At 37.0% G+C, this 14,220-nt stretch overlaps 1 non-coding gene across 1 annotated transcript; it reads left to right on the top strand.

Annotated features, from left to right (window-relative positions):
- Positions 1–3,094: 3,094 nt before the first annotated feature.
- Positions 3,095–3,258, top strand: LOC130027008 (U1 spliceosomal RNA). Its single transcript, XR_008792957.1, has one exon. It is a non-coding gene; the product is annotated as a U1 spliceosomal RNA (small nuclear RNA).
- The last annotated feature ends 10,962 nt before the right edge of the window (positions 3,259–14,220 follow it).

Below are 14,220 nucleotides of genomic sequence, written 5' to 3'. Positions count from 1 at the left end.
CCATCCCATTGTTCATTCATTTGCTCGAGTGGGCACCAGTAACGTCTTCATTGTGAGACTTGTTACTGTTTTTGGCATATGGAGTATGCCACAGGGAGCTTGCCAGGCTCTGCTGTGCGGGTGGGATACTCTCAGTAGCTTGCCGGTCTCTCTGAGAGGGACAGAGGAATTGGACCTTGGTCGGATGTGTGCAAGGCAAACTCCCTACCCACTGTGCTATATAAAATTAAATGATATTATAAATTACACGGTAAGATGCTTTTAAAGAATAAGGAGGAAATCACCATGTGGTATGGGAAATAACCTAAAAAATGCTTGATTTTTATGTTGCATTAAAAAAAAGTGAACTGTCATATCATTAAATTCATTTGAGAGAGATGAAACAAACAATGCCTTCAAGTCAACTGAGTGAAGTAACACGTAGCCAAGATACTCCAGGTTCCTCATTGCCTCTTTCTAAAAAAATAATTATGCAAGCCAATTCTTCTGAGCACTTATTTTCTGATATCAGTGGGTTTAGAGTTTTTGCTTCCTTTTCTCTTCAATTAAGAAGAGTGCTTATCTAGCCAGAGCGATAAAATGGGTAGGGCACTTACTTTTCATGCAGCTGACCTGAGTTTGATCCCTTGCACTGTATATGGTACCTCAAGCCTGCCAGGAGTGAATCCTGAGCACAGAACTGGGAGTAAGCCTTGAGCACCACAGTGTGTGACCCCCAAACAACAACAAAATTAACAATTGCTAAGAATAGTGATTATCTAAAAAATTTTCAAGTGTGGAAGATCAAAGAGTTAAAGCTGTAGCAAAGGCAAGGATTCTTATCTAGGACATCAATATTTTCTAATGTATACATTTTTAACATTATGTAATCAAGATTTTCCAACCATGTTTGACTCAATAAAATAAAATGTCAGGTTAATTGAGACTATAAAGAAAGAATGATTTCTCATTAGGGCATTTATAAATTATTAAATGATTTATCAGCTGCAGAGTATATTTGTACCAAGATATGCCCGTATTGGATAAGGCATAGAAGAAAATACAAAAGAAACATAAGACTAGTGGGTTGCACTTGATTGTGTATGACATAAAGTAAATACTGAATTGGGAAAATGGATCTACTATTTTAGATCATCTACCCTCTTATAAAGAATAAGAATACAGTTAACACAACAGTTTTGATTACTTCTTTCAAACAGAGTAGTAAATAAAGGTATTACAAGCTCTTTTAAAATCATTTCTTACATGACTTAACCAAGTACATCAGCCATGATTTTCTCTTCCTGTTCAGATAAATGTGTCTTTTGTATTCTTAGTAGTTTTCCCTCTTTTCTTTCTGACTTCCTTTTTTTAAAAAACATTTTTGTATGAATTTTCTACTTCCCCTTCATTATTCAACTCTAAGCTTCCTGTTTTTACCTTTATATAGGATTTTATATAAACTAAGTTCATGTGCTTTCTACAATGTAATAAAATTAAAAGTGAGATATATATTGCTTGCTGATTCATAGTAGTTATATCGTAAATTCATATCTTTATGAATTTACATATCGTAAATTAATATCTTTATGAATTTACTTAGGTACTTGAAGAGTGAATGGAATGTAAAGAAACCAAATATTTTTAAAAAGTTGGTTTGAAATGAATGATCTGACATTTTAAATGTTAAATAACTTAGTTATTGCTTTGACTTCTATAAGTTTGAGGTTTACCTGTGTTACATGACCTTACATTAAGTTTGTATATTTCTACTTATTAATAAATTTGAAATCTTCATTATATATGAAAAGATTCTTCTCATGGGGCTGGAGTGATAGCACAGCAGGTAGGGCATTTGCCTTGCACGCAGCCGACCCGGGTTTGATTCCCAGCATCCCATATGATCCCCCGGGCACCGCCAGGGGTAATTACTGAGTGCATGAGCCAGGAGTAACCCCTGTGCATTGCCGAGTGTGATCCAAAAAGCAAAAAAATAAAAATTCTTCTCATGCTTCCACTATGTGTGGGTTATAAGTAAAAGTACACTATAAGGGAAGATAGTATTTGGCAATATGGAACTGTCTTTGACTCAAGTCTTAATTGGGCATATATTTTATTCATTCATAAAGCATTATGAATACATGTTTATTGAGTTTAAGAATAAATGATACTATGATTTTCACTAGGGCACTATATGAAACTGTTTATGAGAAACAGTCTCGTTCCTGACGCCCCATTCGCTCTCAAGGGAACGACCATCTCCGAATGCAACAGCTATGTGTACCTAGGTCGAGAGGTCAACATGACAAATGACCTGGCACCCGAGCTGCGCAGGAGGAAGAGAGCGGCTTGGAACGCCTTCAAGAACGTGGAAGAAATAGCTAAGAGGACGAAGAACCTCCGGCTCCAAGCACATCTCTTTGATTCCACTGTTCTTCCTGCATTAACATATGCCTCAGAGACCTGGGCCCTACGCAAACAAGATGAGAACGCTATTCAGGTCTCCCAAAGAAGAATAGAAAGAGCTATGCTTGGAATATCACGTTTCACTCAAATGAGAGAAAGAATCCGGAGTTCTGACATCCGTCGACGATTAAGAATCAGGGACGCTGTCTCATTTGCCAAGGCGTCGAAAATCAGATGGGCTGGTCATGTAATGAGATTTAAAGACGACCGCTGGACTAGAGCTGTTACCGACTGGATTCCACGGGATGTCAAAAGACCGCGTGGCCGCCCACCTACCAGATGGTCAGACTTCTTCGTCAAGATCATGAACGATCGGTTTGAGGCCCTTCATGTTCCCGGAGCGAACAGATGCCATTGGGCTACACTAGCACGCGACAGGGACAAATGGAGACGTGACTGGCGCCCGCTCGAGCAAATCGACGACTAACGGGAAGTTAAGTGATTAAGTGATTAAGTGACTATATGAAACATATGAGTTAAATATATTTTAGTGGGATGGTTGGTTTTTCTTTGGGAAAATCAGTCTAATTTGACAAAAAGCTGTATTCACTACAGTTACCATATTATATCTGCTAGAAACTTATGAGTGATGTAGAAAATGCCAAAGAGGCGGGGGTTGTGAATGATGATGAAGTAAAAATATGGATAATTACTTACCTTGCAGGGAAGACACCATAATCACAAAGGTGGTTTTCCCTGGGCGAGGCTTATCCTTTGACCTCCAGATGTACTGACCCCTGAGATATTCCCAAGTGTGGGCAACTTAATTGCTTAATTTGTGGTAATAGGGGACTGCATTTGTGCTCTCCCCTGAAGGAAAAAAAAAGAAAAAACATGGATAATCAGCTGAAAATATGCATGGCCACAATTATAAATGTTCATTTTAGAAGCAATTAAAATACATAAAGTAATCATTTTGTTTAGATTAAATCTAGAATAAACTCTTATAGATAAAGAAACTGACATGTATTCATGCTGTAATAAGATTGCCAAAATATACAACTCAGGTGTGGAAAAATAGTAGCACTGCCCTCCCGTTATTCATCGATTTGCTTGAGTGGGCCCATTAAGTGTCCATTGTGACACTTGTTACTGTGTTTGGCATATTGAATATGTAATGGGAAGCTTGCCAGGCTTTGCTGTGGGGGTGAGATACTCTTGGTAGCTTGCCGGGCGCTCTGAGAGGGGTGGAGGAATCGAACCCAGGTTGGCCCTGTTGGTAAAGGGTAAAGCAAACATCCTACCCACTCTGCTATTGTTCCAGCACAGAAAAATAGTAACACAGTTAAAGTGTTTACCTTTACCAGGGTTTGATCCTTGGCACTTCATATGTTTTCTTGAGTAAGACCTGAAAACCAAACCAAAACCAAGCATGGCCCCAAAACAAAAAGCTCCAAAGTACACAACTATTTTATTGCATCTAATACCATCTGACATTCTTGAATTCCATTTTAGTATAATTTCTATATATGGTGTCATGTTATAACTGATAACTAGTCTAATGGATATAAAATATAAAATAGTTGAATGATATAACTCATGAAGAAAAATACAAATCAGCATAGCATAGGCTTCGCATTTTCAAAGTAATGAAGCATTTCTACAGATGCCATAGCAACATTGAGGAAAGCTGAGGAATGTAAGAAAAGTAAGATATTAAAGTATATAAGGTATGGAATTCTGAAATGGAAATAACTGACTAAAAAAACGTTTAAGACATGTACAAAACTAAGTTGTACTCATAGAAGCCAAGTTGTGCAATGTACAATGAGAGAGTATGCTGGTTCCGTGGGGAAGTGAGACTTCATTTAGAAAATGACTTTTGAAAGGAGAATATTATTTACCTAGTTAGGGAGGAAGAAGGATATCCAACTGAGAAGGAAAACCTGATGTGAAAGCGAGTTTAGTGTAAATAAGTTATTGCAATGAGATACTTTGTTGGGGGACTGTAGCTAAGGATTTAGAAAAAGTCATATAGACTGATGTGTAGGTGAAGCAAATTATGTGCTATATTGGAAAGGGAACAGACACTGGAGTGAGATAACCTGAGTTTAAAGTAATATCCATTATTTGGGAATTTGTCAGCTCAGCACAAGTTACAAAATTCTTTGAAGCCAAGTTTTTCATCAGTATAGTGAATAATATTCACATGGTTGTAGCAAGTGACATAATATATAAAGTGTTCAAGAAACTTCCTACGTAATTGGTGTGCTGTATACTCGTTCATTTGTCTTTCTCCTATGAGGTCCTATATAATATATGGTGTATTACTCTAAGAAAGAAGATTTATTAATTTAATACATAGGTATTAATTTATGTGTTACTTAAATATCTTAATTTACAAATAGAATTAATGAGTCAGCCATTACACTGATGCAGAAATATTATAGAAATGATGCAGAAAAAATGTTTGTTCAAATAGCTAAACATTTTATTAATTTCTGGATAAAGATAGTTAAAATTAGATTTTTAATTTCTGTTAATTGAGTGAGGTTTTGTGATTTACAATACTGTTAATGATATTACCCATGCAAATAATAATCTTAGACAAGAATTATTTGTAGAACATAATACAAATGCTTAGCCAAGATATATCTGTGAATTATGACATAAGTACTAGGTTACATATAAGTAAAGAGGTTGATATTTAACTAATCCATGTACATGGTTTTTTTTTATGAAATAGTAAGCTTTATTTATTTATTTATTTTTAATTTTTATTAGTGAAACACCATGAAGTACAGTTGTAGACTTACAAATTTTTGTGTGTGGGTTTCAGTATACAATGATTGAATATCCATCCCTCCACCTGTGTCCATTCCCCACTTCTAATGCTCCCAGTATCTCTCCCACCCCCCTCCATCCCACCCTAATCCTGTGGCAGGGTATTCCATTTTGTTCTCTCTCTCCTTTTGGGTGCTGTGGTTTGCAAAAGAGGCATTGAGTGGCAATCATGTACGGTCTATAGTCTACTTTCAGCATGCATCTCTCATCCTGGGAGGCTCCTCCCAACACCCTTTACTTGGTGCTCCCCTCTCTAACTGAGCTGCCTTCTCCCCCAACATGTGCGGGTGGCCTCCAAGCCATGGAGTGAACCTCCTGGTACTTATCTTGGCCATTTGTGGGCTTTAGTCTTCCATTTTGTAACTTTATATTCCCCAGATGAACGCAATCTTTTTATGTCTGTCCCTCTCTTTCTGACTCATTTCACTTAGCATGATACTTTCCATGTAGTACCACTTGAGTGTAAATTTCAGGACTCTATCTTTTGTAACAGCTACATAGCACTCCATTGTGTTGATGTACTAAAGTTTCTTTAACCAGTCATCTGTTCTCGGGCACTTGGGTTTTTTCCAGATTTTGCTATTGTGAGTAGTGCAGCAATGAACATAGAAGTGCAAATGTCATTTCGACTGTATGAAATAAGCTTTAAAGCTTTAAAGACACTTAAGGTCTATGAGGCATATCTTTGAGTAGACTTTAGTTGAAACAGTTCTACTAATTGTTGTTTATAATTAGAGAAATATGCACAAAACATTTTATCTACTTTGAAATATAATATAAAAGGAACTTGTATAGAAAAATAACTTAAGTGCACTCTGATAATGAAAATGAATATGGTGTTTTTTTTTTCTGAATTCAGAAAAGGTCTTGCATAAGAGCAGGGGTAAGAAAAAGAAAAGATGGCACAGAGGTCCTGGATTATGGGAAGGGTCTCCTTAAGGAAGATTCCAGAGAAAGACAAAACCTTTCTCCTCTAATATCTTTTTTAATCAGATGGAATGGAGTCACATTTTTCTTTGAGTATAAAGCAGGATGTCTGGTAAAATAGTTAAAATGTTAATATCATTATCTTCTGGTGTCTGGTCATCTAGGTTATTTAGACTATTAGGCATATCTGGTCCTATCCTTGTGTCATTCCACATATCGTTGATTTTTAATGTTCTGATGATTCCATGAACTAGTCCTGTATCTCTTTTTTTTGAGTCAATCATTATCAGTCTGTATTTTATTCTTATTGCTTCCTTTTGTATGGTGATAAATAAAATAAATAAATAAAGGCCCTCCCGTTGTTCATCGATTTGCTCGAGCGGGCCCAGTAACGTCTCCATTGGAGACTTTGTTGTTACTGTGTCTGGCATATCGAATACGTCATGGGGAGCTTGCCAGGCTCTGCGGTGCGGGCGAGATACTCTTGGTAGCTTGCTGGGCTCTCCGAGAGGGGCGGAGGAATCAAACTCAGGTCGGCCATGTTGGCTGCATGCAAGGCAAATGCCCTACCGCTGTGCTATCGCTCCAGCCCTTTACCTTGTATGGTGATACTTCTTGAAAATGTGCATTGCCAACACCAATTGAGTAACAGTTTAGGGTTCCCGATGACATTATGTAGATTGTACATGGAACATTTTCCCCACAGGATTGGATCTAACCAGTTTCTAGTACTTTAACTTATTCTCACCCATGGCATTGGCCCTCAGTGTTTACAAACAAGGGATGATTTAATAATCTTTTTTTTTAGATTTAGAGTAATGGAAACTTTGAATCTATTATTATAAAATTGGTATGAACGCAGTCTTATCAGAAATGAACTTTTTTAAAAAAAATTATTTTTTGAAGCAATGTGAGAACAGTTAAAAGCTTTCAGGTTTAGTCTTGGTCATACAATGATCAAACACCCATCCCTTCACCAGTGCATATTTTCCACCACCAAGAATCTCAATATACCCCCTAATACACCCCATCCCCTGCCTGTGAGGCAGATAATTTCCACTTAACTCTCTCTCTAGTAGTGGGCTGGAGTGATAGCACAGTGGTAGGGCATTTGCCTTGCACATAGCCAACATGGCCGACCTGAGTTCGATTCCTCCGCCCCTCTCGGAGAGCCCGGCAAGCTACCGAGAGTATCTTGCCCTCACGGCAGAGCCTGGCAAGCTACCCGTGTTGTATTCGATATGCAAACACAGTAACAACAAAATCTCCAATGGAGACATTACTGGGCCTGCTCGAGCAAATCGATGAACAACGGGAGGACCATGACTCTGAACCGTGACTCTCTCTCTCTCTACTTTGATTACATTCCTTATTTCAACAGAAGATATACCACTATTATTTGGAATTTTTCCCCAACAATCAGACCTGCTGAAAAGACATCATGAAATAATTTGTTTTCTATTGTTGGTTATGAAGAGCATATGATGAATTTTGGATTTCTGATATTTTACTTATTAAGTCTGGAGGGATTTCTGCCAAAGTCTGCATAGTTCCGAGATTGGTTTGTGTGCCTCTGGGTCCATGGCCATGCCAGAGAGCCACTCGTGGGGCGCAACTCGTGGTCTTGGTGGTGCAGGAAGGACGTGCAGGTTCTGCTTCCCATCCCATTAGGCTGCAGTTGCCCCATCACTGCCAGCTCATACCTGGCTGTACACTAGGTGTTGAGGTGGTGACCACTGTGCCACAGGGGCGGGGGGAGGCAGAAGAGACAAACACCCTTTCCCTCCCGGGGGTGGGGGGGAGGCACAGCACCATAGCTTAATGCATAGTCCATTCACATTTCTGCCAAAAGCTCTTGGGTTCCGAATTAGGTCCCTGTGCCTCTGGGTCCATGGCCGTGCCAGAGAGCCGCTTGTGGGGGGCAACTCATGGTCTTGGGGGGGCGGGAAGTACCAGAAATGAACTTCTTATATCAGAAAGCTAAATGTTAGCAAAGGTATAAATGCAACTTGCTATAAAACAAAAGACTAAATATGTACAAGAAAGATAAAATACAATCAATTAGAAGAATCATGTCTACCAGTGCAGGGTCTGGCTCTGGTAGACTCCAAACCCAGCATCAATATGCCAAGCTGCAAAGGCAGAACTATGACAAGAAAGGTACCTAAAAGCATAATCATAATTTTAGTTAACGAAATAGCTAAAGAATAGTGAGTTTCTTTTATCCTTATAATTTCATTATGCATGTTTTTGTGATAAAGTATTTTTTGCCTTGTAATGCATGAATCAATTACATGAGACATACTTGTATGGATGTCATTTAGCTCTGTTTTTGAACTATATTCTGTATTTTCCAGAAGTTAATGTGATTTTGTGTCTGATAATCTGCTGCAATATGCATTGTTGTGGTGAGAATCTTGGTCCTGAATGGAAAGTAATGAGACCACACTTGTTCCTTTTTCACTTTTCATTTGGAACGCATGAATGCAGGTGTTCTCTGGGTGCTTTGGACCTTTCCTCACTGGCTCTGTATGTTGAAGAGGTTGTCTCAGTCATGAGCGCCAACTTCCTAATTTTATTCAAAGATTTTGAGTTCAAGTACCTGACAGATGTACATCTTTTACCAGAGTTTAATATTTGATTAGTGACAGGTTCCATTGATGACATGAAAATACTTTAATAATGGGGCTAGTACGATAGCACAGCGGGTTGGGCATCTGCCTTGCATGTGGCTGACCCGGGTTTGATTTCCGCATCCCACATAGTCCCCCGAGCACCACCAGGAGTAATTCCTGAGTACATGAACCAGAAATAACCCTTGTGCATCTCTAGGTGTGACCCCTCCAAAAAAAAAAAAGAAAAAGAAAACGATATGCCAGACACAGTAACAACAAAGTCTCCAATGGAGACGTTACTGGGCCCACTCGAGCAAGTATTGAGGTTTATTATTTTTCTTTTAACTTTGAGATTATATATGGTGATAATCCTTAAGCTTGAGAGGTTTTTTTTTTCATTTACTCCATGCACCCATTTTGTTTATTTATTTATTTTTTGCTTACCAGAAAAGATGTATCTTCATGTGTTTTTATTTCCTCAAAATTCTCTACACAAGTTTTATCTTTAATTTCTAACATTTACTTTCCCAGATTTTTTCTCTACTAGGCTTTCTGGGTACTAAGGAACCTTCCTTCCCCCACTAAAAATCTTAGTTTATCATTGGTTACTTTCTAGTTTGTGGGTGATCATTGTTATTCAATTCATCTTGACTGATACATCATAATAAAACAAAAAGGGAATATAAGATTTTGTGGACCCTGCTGAAAGTAGAATCAGCTTGATGGTGCTGTGTAACACAAATACTTAAAGCTCCAGTGGCTTAAAGAAATGTTTTAGGCTTGGGAAGTAGCACAGTGGATTGGGAATTTGTTTACATCCTCCTACCCTGATTTGATTTCAGATACCAGCTGTTTCCCCTCAGCATAGTCTGGTACAGTCATGGAGACCCCTGGGTGCTTCCAGAATGACCTAAAAATCATCAGTATTGTAGAGGCAAATAGCATCACATCCTTGGGGCCCTACACTGAACTGATGGCCTGGTTGGTTGAGAATCACCTGGTGGAGACCCTATACATCCTGAGCAGGAACCTTCCTTCTCCCCCCAAATAAAAGAACAAGTCTACTCTCAACCATACTTCTTGTTCATCACAGATCACAAGAAGATTTCTGCTCATTGTTACTAAAGCCCTCATGCTGATAGAGCCACCACCTTATTGAATGTTTCGGATCTTATACCAGAAGAAAGAAAAATTGCAATAGGTAGGGAATTTGAAATTAAATGCACCATTTTTCAAGTGACATATTTATTTATACTAGCAACATAATGGACACAATGAACCACTTATTTCTGTACCACAAAAAGAGAGGAAGAAATGTGATTGTATCTTATACCTAGAAGAGGCTGAACAGGGAATGTATAAAAAAATTAGTAAAATTCCCTAGATTTCCTTTAATCTTAACTGAAAATTATGGACCACAGATGCAGAGAAAGAGAGAATTGGCTCTGACCAGCAATTAAGGTTACTGGCACTTGACAAGTGTATACCATGTAGCTGGTTAAGTTATGTTATGCCATACCTTGGACAGTCCTTTAAATTTGAACTGAGTACTTTGCTTCATTGTAGCTCAGCTCTAAGCACAGAGGCAGCATGACTTGATGATGATAAACACTTATTTTTAGCATAGAATCCTAGATTTAAGTTATTAGATTTGCCATGTATTACTGATATCTTCTTTGAAAAATATTTATGAAAATTAGTTCACCTTTAAAGCAAGGATGGCTATAGTAATAACAATTGTCATGATTTTTTAAAAAAAATCTCATAACTTGTGTAATATGTTAGCTTCATAAAGGCTTTTCTCTGTTTTGTAAACTGAATAAGATTTTAGAACAATACTTGTTACCATAGAAGCAATAATAAATCCACATGAAATAAACTAATGCTCAGAGAAGATTTTCATACTATCAAATGAGATCATGTAACTGAAGTCTGTTACGTGGTGATTGGCATACATTTTGTTTTTTAATAAATTGCAGAATTTTCACAATTCTGGAAAGAAAAGAAATAAATTGAGGTTTCCACAATGGATGAATTCATTCCTATGTCTGTTTAGTTGCTGAATATGATTCTGGGAAGGCCCAAGGTAAACACTGAGGTGGATTTAGGTTCAGTTTGATTTTAAAGAAATCTATTCCTGTCATATTCTAGAGAAAAGCCAAAGCATGCAACATTTTCATAACTGTCATGGTCTTACGACTGCATGATAATAACAATATTGTAATTTTTTGTCATTAAGAGGTCACAGAGTCTCATCTGTTTAGACTTCTCCAAATACTTTATGTTTAACTAATATCTGTAGTCTCAGGGATGATCTAATCATTTATATGTCCATCCGTCCATACATACATCCATGCATACACCATCCAGTAATCATCTATTCATTCATCTCATTAAATATTGAGTACTTGCTTTATGACTTTATGAAAGGGAAGGAAACATTCCTCTAAGTTTGCTTTTTCCTGATAGTACAGAGATTTGGGGGTGTCTCTAGGTGGGAGGCTCTACCAGTTATTTTCAGTTAGTTGGGCTGTCAGTGCAATGCAAGGACCAGAAGAGGAATTGAAAACTGCTTGGATCTGAGGTGTTGGAGTTATCCAGAACACACCTGGTGGTGCTAGGGGCTCCAGGACTCTGTTTGTTGAAGTTCAGGGAACCATTTATTGCTGAGAATTAACTCAGGGTTGGCTACACGCAAGGTACTTCACTCTTGTCCTTAGAATTTAACTTCAGTATTACAAGTTCACTTTAACTTCAGTATTACAAGTAATAATAATTAAGTACCAGGTTAAAATTCAGAGAATACTTAAGACAGGTACAGTATTAAATGATTGCATATTCCTGTCAACAGGGTGATGATATATTTAAAAGTCTTTTTGTTATTTACTTATTTCTTGTAAACTAAACTGAAGCAGGCAGTGAAGGTGGATGATTATGATGTCAATTCTCTAGATGGCCTTATCTTCGGACAAAAATTTTGATATTAATCCTATCCCTATACTTTTGATATTAAGTGTACTTTTGAGGGTAAGTGTAATTTTATGCCATTTCAAGAGTTTAAACTTAATAAGCTAATTTTATTTTATTCAGAATATTTGCAGATGGTTTGGCACAAATATAAAAAATTTCTCTGTTGTATTTATTTATGATAGTTCTTTGTTGAGAAACAATAATCTTTCTGCTTCTTAATCTAAATTGAGCTGCAGTATACCAATAAAACAAGTCACAACATACAAAGTAAATTTTCTCTCTATAAATAATTAACTCTTTAAGATTTATTGGCCTTTCTCTATTTCCCCCTTTCTCTGAGTGGTGTAATCCAAATAAAATGTTGCATTTATTTTCATCTGATAAAATATTCATAAAAGAAACCACTACCTTCAAATTTGGATTAAAATATGGAGAAAACATGGTTATGAATGTTGACCCTTATCCAAGCACTACCTAAGGCCTATTAGCTGAAACCAGTAGTCTGTGGGGAATCACTTTTTACTCTACCTTTATTTTTCCTCCTTGATTCTTGCTAAAACTTTTATTAACTTTAAACTACTGTGCAATTATTTTAAAACAAACAGCAGCAAGTATTTTCATCTCATACAGACTATGATAAGTGAATGGGCCAGGATTTAACTTAGAATCATTTTTGGATAAACAGGATGGTTTTGGAAATAATGAAGGCAATCAAGAAGAAGTTTCCCTCTGTCTCAGATGAGTGGGTATTGCTTTGCAGAAGTGAGATCTGCAATTGCGGTTTTGGCCTTTTACATTTATTTACTGCTCTATGTCTTGTAAAGATAAAATGTATTTACATCACTCCTCAGGGCAAACTTAATGCCATGTTTCTTGGCTTTTCATCTTCTTAGGACAGTAGGTATAATCTTGTTTTTGCTTCTTTTGAAGCTGGAGCAGCATTTCTCAATCTTTTCCTGATTTTGGCCCCATTCCATACTTGTTTCCTGACATGGTCCATCTGTTTTACTGGTTGGCCCCCAAGCCTATACCATGGTCCCATACAGTCACACAATTTTCACCAGTGCCTTCTTTAAAATATCCTGGGGCTGATCAGAGGATCAAATGGCCCCAGTTGAGAGACACCGGACTAAAGCAAAACTCAAGGGATCATGGAGCCAACTAGAAATCTGAGGTTACTGGGCAATGGTTTTAACTGAGGAAATTCCGAAAGCCCAAATACTATTGATGGAAAGTGTTGCTCATAGGAGAGAAAAATCTTACTTGCATTTGTTTTTAACTTTCAGAAAAGTTTTTAAACGAATTATCAAATAAGTGATTGCTTAATTGGTCTCTGGAGAGTGTAAATTCTGGGTGAACAAATAAATCTTTGTGACTTTACTCATTTTTTTTAAAAAAGAAATCTCTGTTAGTCTCTGAAGGAATGCTTCTGGGAGGAATCAACAGACAGCAAATGGCTCAGGAGCTCCCAGATGCTTGTCTGAGGGTCACCTCCATCTGCAATAATATTGCATTCTGTGCTGTCACTCATGTTTTAGTGCAAAGATGACTACCATTTTTTCCTGAGAAGTTCAATATTTTTGAGATGATTCTATTTTTTTCCAGTGCAAAAATTACATTCTTTTAGAAAATGATGGTGAGAATATAAAGTTAACAACAACAGCAACAACAAAACATTTTACTATTTAAGTTCCTTAACTTTTGCTTAAGAATATTTTTTTAAATTTTGCTTCAAAATGGCCAATTTCTGATATTAGAAGTATGAGGATTAGTACACCAAACAAGGTTAGGTCTAGAAAGTGCCCCTCTTCTCTAATTCAGGCTCTTGTCTTATTTCAGAGTTAACTATCTGGAGGAGACTCCATGCCATCGCTTATCTGAACTCTTCCTAGTCAAATGGTACTGGAAGAGTTAGAGTTCATAATTATTGTTTTTAAAGCAAGTTGAATATGACTACAGCAGCATGTTCAAAGAGGATCTAACCAACAGGAACTGACATGAAGAGTCAGCATTGACTGTCTTGTGTGATAGACACATTTTAGTGTTGGTGTCAGGGTTTTTAGTAACTTTTACTTTCTGACCTGAATTAGTCCTTGAGTTTATTCAGATAATTTTTTTAAAGCAGTGATTGAATATTTTTTACTTAAGAATTGTTGTAATATTCTACTTAAGAAATGATTGCACTTATTTATTATATTTCCACAACCCTAGAGAAAAAGGTATCACTGTGAATGTAAATAGATCATATGTTTTAGATTATGAGATATATTTTGATTTTGAGAACTTAGTGAATTTTGAAATAAATAAAAACAAATAGTGTCTACTCTTGTCAGAAATGAAAAAAATGTTAGTTTTTAAAAAATATAACAATTAATCTTATATATATATCCTTAAGTTGTACTATCTGTCTCTGTCTGTCTATATCTTTCTACATATCACAGCGGGTAGGGCGTTCGCCTTACAAGCGGCCAACATGGCC

This window comes from Sorex fumeus, unplaced genomic scaffold (assembly GCF_029834395.1).
Source record: "Sorex fumeus unplaced genomic scaffold, SorFum_2.1 ptg000035l, whole genome shotgun sequence".
Taxonomy (NCBI): Eukaryota; Metazoa; Chordata; class Mammalia; order Eulipotyphla; family Soricidae; genus Sorex; species Sorex fumeus.
Note: the sequence above shows the minus strand (reverse complement) of the source record. Positions and strands in the feature narration are given on the sequence as shown.